Here is a 20,348-nt window from a genome sequence, read left to right as displayed (position 1 = left end):
AACCCAGAATTATTATTTCTTTCAAAGATCTTGGCCAATAAAACTTTTTTTGTTTACGCTACCATGTGAATGAAAAAATAAGCCGAAGTTGCTTTTACAGCTGGTCTTATTAGTCAGAAATATTATCTTAGCTTTTGGTTTTGTGAAGCCCACTGCTCCTGCCTTAGCAGCCCTCGAGTGCCGCAGGAAACGGAACTTTTCTACTCTGTGCCTTGCTTGTAAAAGAAAGAAACCATCTATTTATTTTGAAGTTAGCAGGCACCAGGTTTTGAGAGACGCTTATACAGAGTGTCCTGGTTTTGGCTGGGCTAGAGTTAATTTTCTTCCTAGTAGCTGGTATAGTGCTGTGTTTTGAATTCAGTGTGAAAATTATGTGATAACACCCTGATGTTTTTGTTGTTGCTAAGCAGTGTTTATACTAAGTCAAGGACTTTTCGGCTTCCCACACTCTGCCAGCAAAGAGGTGCACAAGAACCTGGGAGAGGGCACAGCCGGGACAGCTGACCCAAACTGGCCAAAGGGATATTCCATACCATGGGGCAGTATATAAGTATATACACACCATGCTCAGTATATAAGCTGGGGGGAGCTGGCTGCAGGGCAGTGATCATTGCTCGGGGACTGGCTGGGTGGTGAGCGGTTGCCTCACTTGTTCTTCCTGGGTTTTGTTCCTCTCTCTCTTCTGTTGTTTTCCTTTTCATTACAATTACTTATTATTATTATTCTATTATTGCTGTGTGGTGCTTGGTTACTGACTGGTGTTAAACCATGACAGTCCTTTTTGGTGCCCAATGTGGGGCCTCCTCAGCATGCATCACCTCCTCCTCTGGCGATATTCTGAAATCTTTACCTTCTGGCCAGTCCATGATCAATTCCAAGATTCCTGGGCAACTGGGGTTTCCTATTCAAGCCTGCTGTGTGATCAGTGCAACCCACTTACTTCACGTAGTGTCAGTTGCGTGATATGTAGAGAGGACCCTCCCTTTGAACATCCAGCGCAGCACTGGCAGTCGGGGTGCCAAAAGGAGCTGTGCTTCAGTACCAAGAACTTCTGAACAGTTAGCTGTTGGGATCCCCCTGTCACTCCAGAAATACAGATGGGTTCTGCCCCTGTATAGCTTGGTGGTATTAGGGTACGCTATGCACCAGTGTCTACTAGAGCCTTATACTCCCTGTGGGTCTGATGTGCCAGACACAGAGGTAAAAGCATGCAGGGCAGACCTAGAGCTATTCACATCACCCTCTTCATTCCTGTTGTCGTGGATTAAAAAAACAACAACAAAATAGAGAGAGAGGGAAACAAATATGTTGCATACTTTCATTGCTTCATTTGTCTTGTGAATTTAATAGAGTGTGTGTGGGAGACACCAAGAGGTGAAACCCTTTAGAGGAAAATTTTGACTGCAGGCAGCAGACTCAGAAAGCAAATCAGGAGATGACAGCCAGTGATGCTGAAGTTCCCCCTCAGTGTCCATGTGTTTAGACATCCTCTTACATGCCCCAATTCACTCATAGGTCCAAGTAGCATAATTTATCTTCTGGAGTGAAAGAAACAAGTTGTCTTATTATTTTTTTAAAGGTTTTTGGCAATGGAAATATTTGCATGTCGGACATCTAAAGGATAAAAAGAAGCCCTGTAGGATCTCTCTTCTTTTAATGAATAAAAAAGGTCTGATCCTCCATCTGCTTTAATGAAGCTTTTTGACTCTGAAGGGAGGTATGGAACTGCTCTTGCTAATGATTTTAGTTTCCAGTGCACTAGAACGTGCTGATAATAGGGCACGCGTTTACCTTGTGTTAGTAGAAGAAAGGGCTTTTGCCCCATCTGAGGTGCCGTCAGGTTTGATAGCACTGCTGAGATGTAATGTATTGGTAGGGGCCTCTCTCCGGTAGAACATGTTTCTTGCTTCAGTGTCACTGTCCTCTTGAATTGTCCAAGTTAGCGGATGCACTTTAAGGTTATTTTACTCATGAGGAGTAGCAGCCCTGGCTGCTTCACTGCCATCCAAAGCAGTCATTCCCTAATGAGGTAAGCAGTGATTTTGAGAGGTCATTAGGAAAAAGACTTATTACCCAGCTGTATCGAAACTGTGGCCCTGTGGATTTGCAGAAATTTACTTTAGCATCACTGACTTGAACTACTTGTTTGGTCTCATAAAAACATCTTGTTTTTACTCCTCTGTTTCAGGCAGAGAGCTGGTGTAGGGTTGGGTTACTAAGGGCAGTTCTGCCGGTAGAGCATGAAAAACTAGAAAGTCCTTGGCCAGTGTAAGCACTACCTAGCAACAACTAAAACATTGGTACCTTATCAATTTTGTTCCCATCCTAAATCCAAAACACAGCACTGTACCAGCTACTAGGAAGGAAATTAACTCTATCCCTGCCGAAACCAGGACAACCGGGTTTACTGATAACTGTTTCTGGAACTCCTACTGGAAGAGAATTGCCATTTGAAAATCTCAGCTGGGTCGTGTGCAAATTGGGATGCTTACCTCACCTAGAATCCTTGCCTTGGGTGCAGTATCTCATGCCTCAGGTGAAAGAGAGAGAAGAGGGATTTTAACACATTCGCTACGTAGCTTGGGCTTGCCTTGGGCTATATATTTCTTTGCAGCTTGCTGTATTAAACCCTATGACAGACAGGTACAAGCCCTCTTTCATGACACCTCTCAGCCTACTGTTTGCCCAGGGCTTGGGCAAAGTTTTCCCCACAGAGAGGTTGTGGGGTTTTTTTGGTGTGCTCTTTTTTTGACATTTTGTGTGATACTATTGATTCACTGGTTGGAGAAGGGTATTAGACAATGTGGACTACTCATTGGGTTCAGCAAAGGGAATTTGGCCGTCATCTTTGCTGATTTGTCCTCTGCCAAATCTGAATGGAGGGAACACTCCTCTGACGCAAGCTTGTATGTGCTCTACTTGATCATGGCACTTGATGAGGCTCCTTCTCTAAATGGCTGCCGCCATTAATGAATGGAATCTCTCGACTTTCCTAAGATACCAATGATTAATGACCTTTCTCTTGCATGGTGAATATTCCTAAAGGCATATGCTGGAGAAGGACACTGAATCTCCTAGATCACAATTTTTTTTTGCCTTAACTGCAAGATTGTTTTTTTTTTTTCTACCAGAATCAAAATTCTCTTCCCTCTCTAAAATATTTAAATAATGGTGGGTTCTAATGACTCTCAAGGCAGAGAGCTTCTGTGTCTACAGTTCAGCTAATGCAAAGGCACTAAAGTGCTGCTGGTTACAATTTTTGCAGTATTGTTCTGTTGCTGCCTTTACCTGCTGCATGCCTGGCAAAGACAAAAGCTGCAAAACCTTTGCAAATTCCTGGTAAGCATCCGTGTTGCCTGTATTAATTAAAAGGAATGGAAGCGTAAACCCAGGATGTAAACAGAATGGATTTTTTTGGTAAAAATCTGCTAGCTCCGATTTTTTTTTTTTTTCTTTCCAAACATCGGTACAATTCTTTATGGTAAAAAATTGGAGTGTTATAATGCATTTCCTTTGGACAAGTCAGAGAAAAGAAATTGCAGCCCATTCACAATGTTGCACCACGCCAGCATCTTTTTTTTTTTTTTAATATAGCTTTCCCTCCCCATGAAAATAGTTCTCTACCAAGGCAATTGAATCGGACAAAAGTGATTTATGTAGGCTGTGCATAGAGAAAAGGCTTTGTTAGAAGGTATGGAACACTGAGGGTGAGAAACAGCTTGGCTGAGACATGGGGAATCACAATCCTCTCATTAAATCTCCATGCCTATGACCAGACGTGGCCTCACTTTGCATTTGCTGCTTGATTACCGAATCTATGAAGCTGTCGTCTGGAAACAAAAGGCAGTAAATCAAACCAGTGGGCATCTTTCAATGGGAACTGAAGAAGCTTGTGATGTCGTGTTCTCCTTTGGCTCATTGTCTGAATGTAGCAGATGCTAAAACACGTCCATGCACACTTCTGCTTGCACATGGAAGTGCAAATATAACTCAACTTTTTAACTCTTCATGTAATGTGTCATAGGCTAGGAGAGACTCCTCTCCATGAAAAGAAATCTCCTCTCCTCCCAGATAACTTATCCTTGGGAAAATCAACCCCTTCAACTGGTGGAGAATTTTATTTGATAGCATCCTTCCCCCTTCCTCCTTCCCCCCCCTTTTCTCTTCTTAAACCATCTCTGGCTGTGATAGGGAGAGTAAAGCAGGGAGTAGTGCTGGTCTGAAGCAGTCCAATTTGCTGTTAGGGAGAAACAGAACTGTGGTGTCTATCACCTGACTTCTGTGTGGACAAAAACTTTGGAGACATTTCTGATATTGCACTCTTTGTATTCGTATTATTTGAAGTGGAAGAACTTTGCCAAAGGACCAGAGCTTAGGTACTGAATTAAAATTTTAAGAACTTTATTGTACAGACACTATCTATTCTAATGCACATTTCTTGGTATCTGAGAGCTGACTGAATTGTCTATCAAAATATTATAACATACATATACACACATAAATAACAAAATAATATATTTGAGAGTGTGTGTATGTATATAATAACCAATAACACCTGCATGGGCTTTTTGGATAGAAAATATAAGCTGAAAGCATAACATCTTTTGTCTTTCTGACATGTTTTGTGGAAACCTGGCATAACATCATAGCTCCCAAACCCTTCGTAGCATGGTATGTAATCCATATGTATATCATCACCCTACATGTAGTGTGATATGCAACTCGGAGAGCAGTTCTGTATGTAGAAACATTCCTGCAGGTTTGGTAGAAGTTTCTACCCTTTCTAACCCGCCACCAAAAATGGGCGGACATTTCTTCCTTTCCAGAAAGGTATTTTGTTGTACCTCCAAGCTATCCGCTGGAGTCTCTCACAGGGAAAATGCTTGCAAATCTGGGCTGTGTCATGTGTCCCACCTCAAAGATATGCGTGTTAATTCCCAGAGGTATTCAAGAACTTCCAAAACCTCTTTCTCCCACATAAGTGTCATCCATCTCTTCAGAAGCCCTTTATCACTTCTGGAATTTTACACTAGAGAACACTCTTGTTCTAAAGTCTGTGGCTGCTAGTTTCCAGCTGTCCTACTTGCTGAATTCCTCTGGCCACCTACAGGGATAAAGAACTGACGTTCAGATTTGAACCACTTCATAGCTTCCAGAGGTGAGCTGTCACTGTACTTGCTTATCTTTATCCCACATGCAAATAGTCTTCAGATTCTGGAGATGGGCAGCTTCTCATTTAACTGATGTTCCTGGCAAATCCAGGGAATCCTAGAAAAGTGTCTTGCACGTCTCAGCATTCCAGAAAGCCCCCAAAGTCTCAGATATCAGAACTTGAAGACTGTGCAGGAATGACCACATCTGGGTGTGTCTTTGCTGTCCTAAGAATGTGCCCAAGCAGCTGTCTAATTTCAATTGAGTAGAAATTTTGTGAGAACTTCTACGAGCTTATGGGAATTGAGGCTTTCCAAGGACTCATAACTTGGCTGAATTTGGACAGGTGTCTCTGGGAAGTGTAAGAGGCACATCTCCCAGCCCTACTGAATCTAAATCTTCACTCAGAATTACTGGGAACAGGTTAATGCCTATAGAAATTATACAGAGGGATGCTTTTTTTTTTTTAGCATTGGTAAAACGACATATTTTCCTCAAAAAGTCTGCACTGCTTTGGTGGAAAGCTAAGGAGAAATCCGGTATAGAAAATGCCATAACAGCAGAAGGTGGGCAAAGTAATTAACAAATGAAACAGGATGTTACAATGGACTTCAGGCAGTCTGAAGTATAGGTTCTGCTCCTGGCACTGGGTAATATGATGTATTGTCTTGTAAATTCCAGTTAATATTACGTGAGCTATCTATAGAGGGTGTGTCTATGCTCGTGTATAAAACCTGAGACCTCTGGGACCTTGTCTGTTAAATAGTTTGTTGGCCCAATAAAATGGCTCACGTGGCAGAGCTGTATATTAGAAATACAGCTGCACTTTCCTTGTCCTAGCAGAAGAAGGGAAAGCTCAAGGGACTGATTAAGTTCTCTTTGCTGAAAAAGCTGCTGCATCCTGAAAGATTTTAAATAAATGCTGTGTGTCTACAGGTAGTTCTGCACTTAATTCAGATTTCATAAGAGGCTTGCTGTACATTAAATAAATGCATCTTGATTATAAATATCTTATTCACTGTAAACATGCATCTTATTTAGTAGATTTTAAATCTCATGATAATACTGTTTTTTTAATTAGTATGATGAGCTGTCATAGTGAATTGTCATTGGCCAGATTTTCTTGGTGATGTTGTGAGTGTCTAAATTCAGTTATCCATTTACCATCACAGCCCCAGAAATAGTCATTTACTTATGGAGTGTTTTAATAAACCAGATAATGAGCCAAGTGAAAAGGAGCATGTACAACAGGCTCAAAATTGTTTTGCTTTCTGTCCAAAGCCCTCAATGACACCAGCTGGTCAGACTCTCCCCTGGGGCCGGTGCTTTTAGGAAGGAGAATCTCAGCTGTCTCCCAGTTGTCTCTGGGAAAGCACAAGTGATGTGGTGTGGAGTATATCTGACATTACCAGGTTTGTAGGTGGCCAAAGATTTTGGTGGTGAATGGGGGTTTGCAATAGAGACCAGCACTTCTTGCTCTTTTGGACTTGTGGCACCTCTGGACACTGCTGTGAACAAGGAGTCAGAGTGAGGACTTGGAGAATCTTGGCTGTGGTGGTGCAGAGGCTTTTGCGTGGTGGTGTGTGTGCTGGTGAGGGTAGTATGGGTACTTTCTGCCAGCCCTTGTGATGCTGAATGCAGGTGGCATGTCTGAGTGAGTTTTGTCCCTAAATGCCCCTTAATAATTCAGGGCTAAAATATCACAGAGGACCCAGCTGGGAAGGGAACTAGAGCTGCCTCAGGGTCAACATGTGTGTTTTTTTCCTGTTCCAAGAACCAAACTGGAAGCGTCATGCAAATAGGAATGCACATGCACCCCCACACTTGCATGTCTATACGCTCTAGTATTTTATATGCATGTATTTCTCACTGAGCAACAACATTCCCCGCCGCAAAAGAAATGGAGAGGAAAAAAAGTCTGTTGATTTATGCTGCCCAGTAAATTACTTAGGTGAATCTTTATGCATGCAACTCTGTGTGATTCCCAATTACCATTCCTATAGGAGGAGCAGAAGGAGGGAGAAAAGGGGAACTGGCCTTGTTGGTAAGGTAGGAGTTAATAATCTGTTTAATTTGCAATCTCCAGCTCTTCAAAGGAGTTGCTAATAAGTGTTTGTCTCTTCTTTCCATCCCACTTCTTTCCCCTAGGAGCTATAGTGAGGGAGACAGACAGCACTGATCACAGAAGCAAAATTGTAAAGGAGAGAAGAAATCCCCAGTGGAAACTCTTTAATCTGCCTCTGGAAAGGGCAATTTGTGTTAATAGGACAAAACTGTAACATTTAATATTAATTATAGGGATTTGGGGAGGAGCATGTGAAGGATGGAGGCAGGGAATAGACTGGAGGGAAGGAGAGATCTGATTGCAAGTGTCTCTTGCTGCAGTAGGAAACAAAGCAGCCAGATGAGTCCTGTCTCTTTGGTCAGCGAGGGGAAGTTTATCTGCACCTCGTACCAGTTAAATTCTGGCAGCAGAGAAGCTCGTGTGTTGCAGACAGACCCAGTTTCTCTGTGTACTCCTGATGGGGATGTCAGAGATTGCTGAGTTCAGTCGGTAAATAATAGGGTGTGTAAAAGATGAGGAAAAGTATGTGGGTTGGATTTCATGGAAGTCCCTGTTTACTTGGGCTCTAGAGTATCTCAGCACATACAACCTTAGCACGTTGGAAGCACTGTAGTAAGTCCAGCTTTAGCCTAGACTTCTGTCTCAAGCAGGTGCCAGTAGTGGATGCCGAGGCAGGGGAGTATGAAGAGGGCAAGCAATTCAAGGTACTGCCTGAAATCTCCCGCAGGATTTCTGGCGAAACATGGATGACAAGCCAAAGGGTGTAAGGCAGAAATCCCAGTGATCCCAGTGCTCAGAAGGATACCTGCTAGTGTCCCTTGGCCCCTTCTGCTGTGCTGCTTCCCACTGCTTACTGCTGCTTTTTATTTGCATCGGGACACTCTGAATTGGGAGGCATCAATTTGCAGCTACTACTGCTTCTCTTTGTGGTCAGGTTTAGTCTTTGTCTGAGCCCTTTGTCTGTTTGAATGCTTCCAAAAATCCTAATTGCATTTAGGCCCAATTCCCATACAAACACACCAAGGTGGATTTAATTACTATCAGCCATTCAACTGTTTGCATGACAGTTGAGGGTTTTCTCAGGTTATGGTCAGCAGGTGACATTCAATTACTATGCCCTGGGGCAAGATGAGCACACAGAACCTCACTGACCTCTAGATGAGAAAAAGAAAGGTGGAACAATGGGGGTCAGCTGGCTTGTCCAGGTGACCAAACACCCAGGGAACCTGGCATTGCACACTGACTGCCTGTAGATGTTCAAAAAAGTGTAAATGGTGGGAACAAAACTAGGTTTAACAGCGCACATGGAGTTTAGGCTACCTAGATGTGGCTACGTTGCCATGTCCTTCTGAGTGGAAATAGCCTTCTTCAGCACATTACTGCCTCAGGGTTTCAGTGGGCTATTTGATAATGTTAGCCAAACACCCTGAAATGGCTGCCTTCCAACAGTCATGTTGTTCAGTTCTGATCTGAAAATGGGGCGCTGAAGGGGGAAAACACTCTGGTCCAACATATTCAATACCCTGGAGTTTCTCCTTTGAGTTTGGATCTCTTGGTGGCATCAGCTTGTGCCTACCATAAAAAGCTTGTTTCTGCTGCACTGCAAATATGCTCTTCCTTGATATAGCTTATCCCATTGTGAAAAAGAAGAAGATTTTTTTTTTTTTCATTTAGCAACTTAATACAACACAGGTCTAAAAGAGAGCTGATATTTGGTTCCAAGGCAAATCTGAGTGGCTTGTGGGCCCAATGTCAAGCAAAGGGATGGTGTGGGCAGCTGAACCGGGCTGACAAAGAGCATTGCAGGCACAGAGCAAAGGGGGAGGAATTTGTCTGAGTGTAGCAGTAACTTGTCTCATGCTCATTTCTTGCACACTTGAATTAATGCAGCCCTATCAGTTTCAGCTCTTGCTTCTGCTGCTCATGTGAACACTGCATTTGGTTCCCATCTCTTTTCTCCAAAGTGTGATAAAAAGATGATAGGAGATTTAATTTCCAGAAAGGGACACCCAGGCAGGCAGCAGGATGCCAGCTGTTGGGTAGATTAATGTGGGAAGGTTTCCTATCAGATGTTCAGAGTCTCTGTTACAGATAAGCAATTTTTCTTAAAAAAACCAAACCAACAAACAAAAAAACCCCCACAACAAAAAACAAAAACCAAACAAAAAACCAAAACAAAATACAAAAAACAAGCAAAAAAATCCATATAAATGCCCCTTTGCTGATGAAGCATCTTGGTGATGTTCCATTAGAAGCAGGACAAACACGAGCTGGATTTCATCTGACCTTTAAATTACCTCTATTTTATCAGTTCCATTTTATCAGCAGCTCTTTAGAGAATGAGGCCTTACTTGGAATTAATAGATTCCTTCATTGCAGGAATCTGACACAAGTCTGTGAATAGCCCAGCCAGAGGGTGTTTTTCCAGAGGAGATCACATCTGGAGCAGAGGAGTACACTGGCATGTGGGAAGGGTGCTTAGTAGGGTTGGTTTTGTCCTGATTCTGCCTGTGTTCCTTATAGACAAAAGTTCATCACAGGCAAACAGAGACAGAGGCATAAAATCCTAATTTGTTCTTCTGTCTGTACCGCAGACCTATGGGGGTAGAAGATGGACTATCTCCTTAGCATCCAAGAATGAAAGAAAATAACTTCTGAAATTCTGGAGATAGAAATCAAATAACTAGGTGTGTAAAGAAGTTGGATTTGGGGATTGGTAGGGAATAATACTGGAGGTTTTTGTTTTCTGTGGTGCCTAGTGCTGACTGACTTCTGTTACACCCTACCAAGGCTGACTTCTGCAGTAAAGGTGGTTGGATGTGGGAGGAAAGACAAGCAGCCAAGTGTAGCCCTTGCAGTGAAGTGGATTCCTGGAGAGGAGTATGAGGGGTGCAGGAACTCTCTCCCTCTCAAGCTTTGATCTGTCTCTTGTTGGCACCGTTTCTGGGGCATAAACAGCCTCCAGGAAACATTGAGGCTTTGCCACTGCCCTCATACAGCAGTTCAGATCCAAGCCATGGTGGTAAATGCAATTTTAATTTCATAGAGAGATTGTGTCCAGGGGATAAAATGATGCAGCGGAGCTTGCAAGGACCAAACCTGCTTGCTTGGCCACAGTGGAGCTGAGGATCCATTCTGTGCTTGTGCTGGTGTTAAATTGCAGTGGTCTCACAAGGGACAGCTCTTGGGACCTGTATGAGACACACAAGATATGAGAGGCTGGCATGGTTTCCAGCAGAAAGTTGTTTCATATTTAGTTGAATGCTTTTCCTGACTGACCTTTTGTTGTGTGATTAATCACTGGTGTATGTGTGGAGAGATGGTTTTTGTTATTTAGACTGTGATTTGTCATATCAGTTCCTGGCAGACTCATCTATGTAAAAGTTAAACTTTTTAAAAATTGTACTATTAGAAAACTCCAGAGTGAATCATGGTCAATAATGTAATGTATTTTCTTTCACAGTTGTTTTTAGATTGATCCGTATATTTATATAGCAGGATGTCACCTCTCTGGTTGTCCTTCCCATCTTGGATCACCTTAGGGCTGCTTTAAACAATACTACTCCTGCATTTGGTGAGGAAGATGGAGTTTTATAATGGAGAAATGTCCGGTTGATAGTAGTTAGTCTCCTTGTTTAAAAAAAAAAAAAAAAGACCTATTTCATCTTCTAACTTAATGATAAACTGCAGTGATTCATCAGGGAAGAAGGGTTTATTAATAGAGAAGGATGGTAAATGGGCTGCGAAGAGATATGAGAAAATAGTTTTGTCAAATAAGGTGCCTAGGGGAAAAAAATGCAGAGCGTGGAGTCAGAACTGAAATCTTCAGAATCATTGTTATCTCTCTGTACCCCACACATCACCACAAGGACCTTCTCTCCTTGTCTCAGACTTGCTATTTTAGGTTAGATTTATACTGTAAATGATCCAAGAAGAGAAATACCTGGGGATCCCCTGTGTGTTCTTCAGGTCAGTGAACATGTCTCGAGATCCAGAACAGGCATGAAAATATTCTGGGAATATTCTGAGTGAGGGGAACTAAAACCGTTTATGAAGTTGGGTTGAACTTATGGAATTGTTTCTGACAAAGCTTCCAACTATAAGTCAAAAAATACAAAATACTCAAATTTTCATATGGAAAATGGAATCTGGAATTCCAGAGTCCACTTGCAGAGACAGTGCGGGCAAAGTCACTCATGTAGTGATTTCCCTCCAGTGCCTTGAAGTGGGATTCTTCTCAGATTCAGGTTAATAGTAACTTAAGTTTAAAGTCTGTCCCTCCAAATGCTGATTAAATTTGCTGGGGACAAAAATTGGGGGTGAGATTTTCACAAAGTCACTGACAAAGTCCTTGTTAGGAAATTTTGCTTAAGTGTGAAGATACAGTTCTTATTTCTCCACATGGAGGGGAAAAAAATGAACCTGCATTTCCTCTTTTCTGGCAGGGCTTTTTTTGAACAAGGGACAGGCAGAAGCTGTTAATCTTTTGAGAACATCTACCCCTTCAAGTCCTTTGCTTCTCTCAGGGGAGACTGAGGTGGAACATTTTTCCTGTAGGCCACTTGAAAGATTTCATTTGGCAGATAAATGAGATGCTTCAAAGTTTTTTGTTTCAGTGAACAAAAAAACCTAAGTTTTGACAAGATTTGTGTGTTGTCTTTTTCCTGTTTGGGCCAGCAGCTAAACCAGTTCCCCAGCACTCAACTGCTTTCCAAGCCCCAGTACTGATTCTGACCGGGCAGGCTGGTAGTAGCCCAGCATTTCTGTCTGCCACACTTGTGAACTGATGAATGATCCTCCTGGTGCTAGTTAACAAACAGTTATTAATCATGCTTGCTTTCCATCTCCTTTGACAGAAAGAAAAGCTAGGGAGGCGCAGTACTCTGCCTCTCTTCTTTCCCTCAGAGGAGGGGAGAAGATGGGTCAGGGAGAGGCATCACCTGCTGCAGCATTGGAAAGCTGCTGATGTGTGTGATGCTATTTAAGGAAACAGATTAGAAGAGGGGAGGGAGAGGGAAAATCCCTCTATTAACAAACTCATTAGTGCTGGGAAAAGTCAAACCAAATTACTCTTCAGAAAAGCACTGTCTAGCTGGATTTATTGTTCTCTGTAATTAGGGCCAAAACAGGATGGAGTGTGGTACAAGCACAGGTTGAGAGAGAAAAAGTGGTCTATTAAAAGCCTAATTACTCAAGTTGAGAAGTAGCATTTGCACCAAAGAGGAAATAACATCGCAATGCTGTTACCTCACCTAAAGAGCCTGTGTTTTGCTTGCAGGCTGTCTGTAGAGCAGAAACACTAGGAGGGAGAAGGTTTAAAGGGAATTGAGCATGACAGATGAGAGGTAGGACGCCTGGATGTGTTTGTACACTGGCACCTGGGCCTACACTGGTGAGGTGCATATACAGCTTCATGGAGTCACATGGACCTAGCAGCAGCACTAGCTCTGGGAACCATTTACAGGCTGGCAGAGGTCAGAGTTGGACATCCTCAGTGAAAAAAAGAGAGCCTTGTGTGGAAGTGATCCCAAGCCTCAGCCACAGCTACTGTTGGATATCATATTGCTTTCAAGGGAGGTTCTTCCCTTTTGGACTTCACTCAAGTACTTAGCACCCTGCGGTCACTGCCCTGGTATGGAGCAGCAAGGAGGGGAGCAGAACCTCCCGTAGCAGGGAACGAGCGTTTGGGCTTCATCTGCCTGAGCTGAGGAGTCCTGGCTGAGCTGCCAACAAAGTCGTCCTTTGCATAAACTGATGCAGAAGGGAGAAAAAAATGAGTTCTCCAGGGAAAACTGCCGTTTAGTCTCGTGCCCAGGAGAGCCTCTGAAGACTGCACTAGTTGCAAAAGCTTTTGTCTCTGCCTCTTCAAACACAGCCGCCTGGAGGGTTCTCTTTGAAAGAGGCTTTTTGGTGTGTTTCTTTCAAGTGGCAGGAGTTGTGTGTTTGAGCCGCAGGTGGCCGGCTTGGAGTCTGAGCTGAGCGTGTTTGTAGGGGCTGGACAATTTGAAACTCCCTGAGTAGAGAGGAAACATCAGAGACATTTAAGGCTTATCTATGCCAGGATGTGGCCCTGACTTCAAAACCACAGTGCAAATTTAAACTGCTTTCATCAAAGAAGTATAAGCCTCTCTGTGAAGAGTCACAGTTGACTTTAAAAGTGACTTTTTTTAAAATGTAAGTTATCGATCACAGTATAATCTGGTTAGTTTAGTTTAAGTCTTCTTGAGTTTAGCAGTGTCTGTTTAAAATGTATTTAGAGCAAATAAGGTAATAAAACTTAAGCTAGTATCATTCCTCTTCTCCTACACCTCCCATCAGTATGCAGTTGTAGTCCTCATCTTGCAAATCTAGCTCACACTATCCTTCTGTGGAAATTTCTAACCATCCCTTACATGTTTACTTCTAACACGTTTACTTCTCCATGGAGCCTCAGCCCAATGCCAGCCATGGGTACTGCAGTTTGAAAGTTCTGCAAGCTCTCCTGGCCTGATTGAGCATCAGTAGCTGTCCTGAGACTGGTTTGAAATCCCCTGCAGAGCTCTGGTGCTTTCTGTTCCTTGGCTGATCCTACAGTAGTTGTTCTGAGCCAGAGAAAGGTCCAGCTATGAAATGCTGGTCTCCAACAGTATCAGAAATGGATGGTTGTGGGAGAGTTGGAAGAACAGGGCAAGGGTTTCCAGCAGGTTTGCAGCTCAGCAGCTGCTTAAACCAGACATAATATCTTTGTCTTGATAGGACTTTTTTCCCCTGAACTTGTCCAGCTGCTTTCTGAATCCTGGTAAGCATTTGGCAACCTGAACCTTCTGTGGCAAGCTATTTCATAGCTTAACAAAGTGCTATGCAGAGCTTCTCCTCTGGTCTGCTTTGAACCTGCCACTTACTGGTCCATTTGATGCTACTTTGTATGCTGGGAGAGATGGTGAACAATTTCCCTCTTGACATTGGTCAATATTGTAAATCCCATACTCCTGCCAGCAGTCTCTTTTCTGCTCTTGAGTGCTAGGCTGCTTAGGTATTTCTTGTGCAGAGGCTCAGGGGACTTAGTAAGATTGTAGAAAGTGGGTTGGAAAACAGGGCTTGACCAGAGCCAGCATATACAACGCCGTACAGGCTGGCTGGGAGTTTTATTCTCTTATGTTTCCTTCTCTTCTTGGGCGCTCTTACCAGGAGACAGGTGCTGTCTGAGCTGAGAGAGCCTGTGTGGCGGTAACCAGCCCTGATGGAGTAGTTGGAAGGAATAGGGATAACTTCTATCCAGATGTCACACTGATCTGCATGGAGGGGAGGGAAGGGAAAGTCTCCGTTCAGCAAGATGAACAGAGTTCTCTCCCAACTCATTAAAGTTCGGTTTCCCATGAAGTGCCAGACACACGTACGCACTCGTTCAGTTGCTCACTTGTGTTAGATGCCTGGAAAGGAGCAAAGTCCTCGTGCTGCTCTCCCTGGCACTGTAACCTGATTTGACACCATCACTAAGGCTTGTGGGCCTTTATGGATAACATAAATATCCATAAGACTACTCAGTTAGCTCTGTGTCTTCCACTTGTAAGGCTCCCGTTGATGTCACAGCTGAATGCCTTCCACAGTATCTCACAGCAGCATCTAACACAGCCCTTTACATTACTCACATCATTCAGAGGAGCCCCATAGCGGCCTGGAGCCTGCAGCTAAGAGAGTGGCTGGTTTGACTAGAGGTGCAGCAGAGTTTGGCAGAAGTTATCTTTTTCACACAATATTTTTCCACGGTGGGGAATATGCTTGTGATATAGAAGACATAGTCTTCTATCTCACTACTTTGGGAGCATCAAGCCTCCCAAATCCCAGCCTTTGACAGCTCCATGTGATGGAGGTGTTCCTCACAGAGGCAAAGAAACATTATGGTGGGCAGGTATCAACCTCAACAGAGACGTTGATATGCAACTGGGCTCCCTCAGTGCTACTGAAATATCAGATTTCCTTAGCTGATAAATGCTAGAATTTGTAGCAAAATTCTGCTGGAGAGAGTGGCACAGCTTCAAACTGTTTGACAAAAAGCCTGCTTAAACAAGCAATGTATGTAACAGGGGAATAAAGAGTTCGTAGGTCTTGTTGCTCTTTCTAGTGAAGTTGGCTTCTTGGTCTCACATCCATGGAACCTGACTGTATGAAGCAGCACATACAGCTCAGTGCCGCTTCTATTGCATATTGTGCTTGGAGACATCAGCCTGCCTCCATGCAATTGAATTTGGAGGAAGTTCTCTCAGTTAAGTCTTAAGTGTGAATTGAAACTGCTGTAGATATGGCCTCTCAGCAGGACTGGTAAGAAGCGAGTGGTCTACAGAAATTTTTCTTGTATACCTTATTGCAGTCTTCTCTTGAGCTTATGGCTCTGAGAGGAATAAGAGTGTGCATATGGAAGAGAGGTTTAGTGAATATTCCCATGGTAACCTTGCTGAACGCCCATGTTTGAAGGCATGCTTTTTCCACCATGACTGAGAGCACATTCACAGTATCTGAGTACCCAGACAGCTTTATAGAGGATCTGGGACAGTCTGCTCTGTGATCTGTTCATCATCCTAGATCTACAGTGTTTGACTTCAGAAGCAACAAAGCCTTAGCAAGTGAATTGAGAGAGGTCTTGTTCACTTCTGTTACCCTGTTGCATACCTGTTCCTGATATGGTTTGGGGGTGCATAATATCCCACATAACTTTAAAACAGGGATGTAGGGTGTTGACCTGACAGCTTCTCACTGGCATGTTCCCTTTTTGTCCACTACAAAAGAATTTCCACCAAAGATTTGATGTTGCCTCTGACATGCTGCCAGCACTGGTTGCTCTTATTGGCCTTATTTCCCTGTCTTAGCTGCATATGTTAAAACCTGGCTTGGCTACAGATGGTTCCTTTTGCTCCTCCCTCTTCTTCTCTTTGGAGGAAGGAGGTGGTTACATTTGAGCCAGAATCATCTCGTAGGCCAAAAGGGCCTCAGAAATGATGCTGTTCACATGCAGGCTGCAGATAAATCAGCAACGTGCAGTCCCATACTTTGTTGCTCTCTTTTCAGTTGTTTGAGTGTGTGAATTCTGTGTTTGAGGCTCAGTCCTGCACAGAAATGGGACAGCTACTTCACCCTTCAGTGTCCTCCTAGGTGGTGTCAATGCTGCATACATTTCCCTATGGTGCCGTTTCTCTGGATACATCCGTGCTGCAGCATAGACAGCTTTAAATTAACTTGCTTGGATCTTTGTAGCTGTCAGACATTTTGCACCAGTTTGGCGCTAATCTCCATGCTGCTGCATTAACAGGACTGCTGCGTGCCAGCTTGGGTGTTTTGGTGCCTTTCTAAGTGCCTCTGCCCTATGGCAGATGATGGGACTGCAGCACAGGTTCACTGGCTGCCAGAGCGTGAGCCTTGTGGTAGGCAGGACTGTGTAACAAAGCTGCGCAGATGTTACCTGGGTTCTTGTGGGTCTACATAGCTAGTACAGGTAATGGTAGCAATGAAGACCTCTCAGACAGCATGAATAGGTATATCGGGGTCCTTTCAGAATTGCCCTGCACGTGCTTGAAACTGTCTCTTCACTGTCCTCAGATGGGTTTAATCCTCTGGTGTGTAGGACAGAAAAGGTTGCACCTGCAGCCTGGCAGTTGCCAATGATGAAGTACATCACACTCAAGGACATTTCTGTCTCTGTGCTAACCAGGTGGTGCTGGGGTGGAGAAAGTCTCTCACTTTGCACATCCCTGGTACTTCCAGGCTTGAGAGATGGGAACCTGTCTCTAGTGCATTGGTTAACTCTAGTGTTAGTCCAGCACCTTGAGCTTGCAGTTCAGTTCTCTTCTTTCTCAGGGTGTCTTGTAGCTCAGTGAATGTATAAGCAAGGAAAAGACTTCTGTCTCTACCTCTCAGCCATTTAACGTTAAGAGTACTTGGTGAGATCTCGTTTGCATGGTGGTGGATGCATCTTTCTGTTTGGAGATGTCTGTGCCACAGGGAGCTGCTGGGCAGGAGGCTTGGCAGGGTGGATTGCTGCATTGTGGAACTCACCTGGTGCTTTGCAGAGGCACCACTGCAGGGGCTGGGTGCAGCACTGGCTCAGATGTCTCCCCGTGTGGTCCCAGGAGAATCCTGTAGCTGTCTCCAGTCTCTCCCTGTCCTTCCTCTCCATCCTTGATTTAACACAAAACTCCTACTTCTAATTAATTTTGCTTTCTGAAGTCATGTCTCTCTGCAGCACTGAGCTGTTTCCAGAGATGCTCAGAGAGTACAGTAAGGGGGAAGGGAAACAAGTTTCTTATTGATAATAGCTATCTTTAACTCTACAAATATCCCAGCCTCTGGGGATGTGCCTGAGCTGATGGAAGAATGGTTTATGTTGGTCCAGTTCTTGTGCAATGCTTGAAAATTGACAGGAGAGCAAGTCAGAAAATGTCTGTCTTCTCTAGGAAAGCAGAGCGTGACTCTGTGCTTTCTTATATTTCCTTCAGGGTAAATAGGGTTAAGAACTGATTTATACGAAAAGAGAGAGAAAAAGACAAGTGCAATATGAACAAGGCTAAAGTCCTCACGTTATGAGATGGTTGCACAAACTAGTGGGGCAGAGGACAAAATAAATTGGGTACTGAACTTCTGTAGAGCTGAATGTCTGTCAGGCAACTGTAATTTTTGCTCTTGCACCTACGGGGCCAAGCATCCAGAGAGGATATGTCACAGTAGTCAAGGGACTTGTTCACCCTCTGGAAAGCACAGGTTTTGCAGCTCAAGGCAGCAAGCCAGAAATGAGAGAGGGTGAACCAACACCTGGAGCCGTGCAGTAGTACAGGCCAGGTTGCCATGCAGCCACCATGCAAAGGAATCGTAAGGGACAGAGGGGCACAGTGGGAAATTTATAGTAAAGATGTGATACTGTAGAGGGGGAGAAGGTGGCTGAGTTCTGAAAGTTTTGGTTTTCTGTAGGATCAGATATACCTCATCTTCTTTGGCTGCCAGAGACAGGACTCTGAGTTAAAACTTCTGCCAGATACTGTGTGACAGTTGTTATTTTCTAATCAAGTTCCTACTGCAGCCCATCAGAGACTAATAAACACAAATTCTCTACAGTCTCCATTCACATATGAGCCATTACCTTGTACTTCTGGGAATTCAACAGCTAGGTAAGTGCTTTTTGTGAGAGGGGGACACTTGTGTACGTAATAAAGTAGAGTTAAATCATGACAACCTAAAGAATGAATTTAGTTCTTAAAATTTGTAGAGGTAGGCATTTTTTTTAAACTTTAGTGAATGTAAAAAATTGTTACAATATGTCCTTAAATTTGACACGGATCCCCAGACTGTTTGCAAACTCTTGGTGTTTGAGAAGCCGTTTAAAGTCCATGGTATCATTAGTGAATCTGGACTGGAAGGAATCCAGGCTAAATTATGAGTGGACTGTTATGAAGGTGGTGAAAGAAATTAGGCATTTCAGATGGCTTCATGCTAGCAGTGCTTCTGAAACCATCTTTCTGTTTGTGCATTTGTGAGCTTTTTGCTGTCTGTGACTGGCTCTGTGAAGAAGAAAAAAAAAAGGGCATTTCTATGCATGTTTGTGGATGCTGTTCAATAGCACTATATTTAGACAAGTCTCTGCTCTTATTATTTGTGAATGTTCCTTTTCTTTTTTCCTCTTTTTTTTTTTTTACTTGAATCTTTAATTCCAAGGGTTACTTGCAACACATACGCTAAAAGCTCCTTTGCCACTCCGTTGCAGTGGAAACAGACTCATTAACGGACTCATTAATAATCTCCAGCCAGACACTACCCAGGGAGATCTATGTGCTCTGAGTTAACATGTCTGTGGCTACCCCTGCTGAGCGGACATCTATTATTTTCTCACCTCAGCCACAGAAATGGCTCCCCTGAGGCACTTTGCTATACCACAATACCCAGAGATTGCTGAATATTCATTGTATCTAACTACCAAAAGTGCTTTGCCAGCATATTGTATTGGAACCAAGATATTTTATTACCTCTTGCCTTTTGCTTTCCTCAGAGAAAGCAGTGTGGCTTCTATCGTCAGTTCAGTTAACTTTCTCATCCGAGCTCCTTCACTTGTGCTTTGCTTTGAGAAGGGGAACAGAGGGAAAAACTCTGATTTAGCCCTAGTGCTTTGGTTCCATGAAAGTGAAATTTACAGCCCTGTTAGTCTGCTGGAAGATTGATTAAAGAAGGCAAGCCTTTGAACTTTGTTTCAAACAAGAGGTGGTTGTAATAACTGTAATCTGCTTTATGTTTCCCCATGTGAGAGAGGGAGGAACTCCATTTACCTTTCTGTCACAGGCAAAATGAGGGACGTAGGTGGCCTGCATTCGAAGAGCAGCAGCCACAGAATCCTCTTTGTACCTCCTAAAATTGCATATGGCCGTTTTGTGTTGCTTACTGAGACTTAAAACTAACCCACATTGCTTCGTGGGCTTCTAGCCTGATTAAAGGTGAGCAGCAGAAATGACCCTACAAGTATGTTGCAGGATCATGGTCTATGAACTCCATCTTCCAGGTGAAGTGAATATTTATTCCCTGGTATTTCCCACCCCATCAGGTTTGCTGCTGATGTAAGAACATCAAAGTAGCTGTAGAGAGACAGTCTGCAGGACTGTCCATGCAGGGTATTGTCTGTGGTCAACAGCCAACAATAAATAAATAAATAATATATGTATATGTATGTATGAAACTGGATAATATACATAGTGAGCTTTCTTTTCTGTAGAAGCAAATGCTAAATCCTTGTGGCCAAACAGCTGTGTACTCTTACAGGCTTATGCAAATTTACAAAATTCCACTTTTGACAAAATCCTCTTTTATTCACTGTCATGGTAAGAAAAAAAAAAAGAAAAATTTGAAATGCATCTTTGATCATTATGTAATTACTTGAGAATTTACCTTCACGGTTGTGGAAGATTACTTTAAAAAGCAGTTTTTCCTTACAGCCCCCCTTGCCTATGGTTTGAGAGACTTAGGTTCAATCCTTTCCTCTGGCTGAATGGGTTCAAACCTGCTTTAATTGTTTCACAGAAGACTTCCTTACCCGTGAGGTTGTAGGCAGGGTTTTTGTGTGTGTGAATGAAGGCGAGAACTCCTGCTTCAGCAGTTGTACTTCATGTGCAATACTTAAATATTT

This window comes from Pygoscelis adeliae, unplaced genomic scaffold (genome assembly GCF_000699105.1).
Source record: "Pygoscelis adeliae isolate BGI_AS28 unplaced genomic scaffold, ASM69910v1 Scaffold34, whole genome shotgun sequence".
NCBI classification, from domain to species: Eukaryota; Metazoa; Chordata; class Aves; order Sphenisciformes; family Spheniscidae; genus Pygoscelis; species Pygoscelis adeliae.
Note: the sequence above shows the minus strand (reverse complement) of the source record.